Here is a 252-nt window from a genome sequence, read left to right as displayed (position 1 = left end):
ACCCGGGATTCCCCCATCCCAGGTGGAGAATCCTGCTCTTGCTGTTAAATTCTGTATGGTTGGTGGTTGCCCAGCTCTCGTCTATCCAGATCTCTCTGTAAGGCCTCTCTACCCTCGAGGGAGGCCACAGCTCCTCCTAGTTTATTAATGTACATTCAATTCCTGCAGCCAGATCATTTATAAAAACTTTTTTTTTTCTGCTGCAATCCAGCGTTTATCACAGTCACTGCCAAAATGACCCCTGCTATAGCT

Source organism: Fulmarus glacialis, unplaced genomic scaffold, assembly GCF_000690835.1.
Source record: "Fulmarus glacialis isolate BGI_N327 unplaced genomic scaffold, ASM69083v1 scaffold4334, whole genome shotgun sequence".
In the NCBI taxonomy this organism is placed as follows: Eukaryota; Metazoa; Chordata; class Aves; order Procellariiformes; family Procellariidae; genus Fulmarus; species Fulmarus glacialis.
This window is presented reverse-complemented; position numbering follows the sequence as displayed.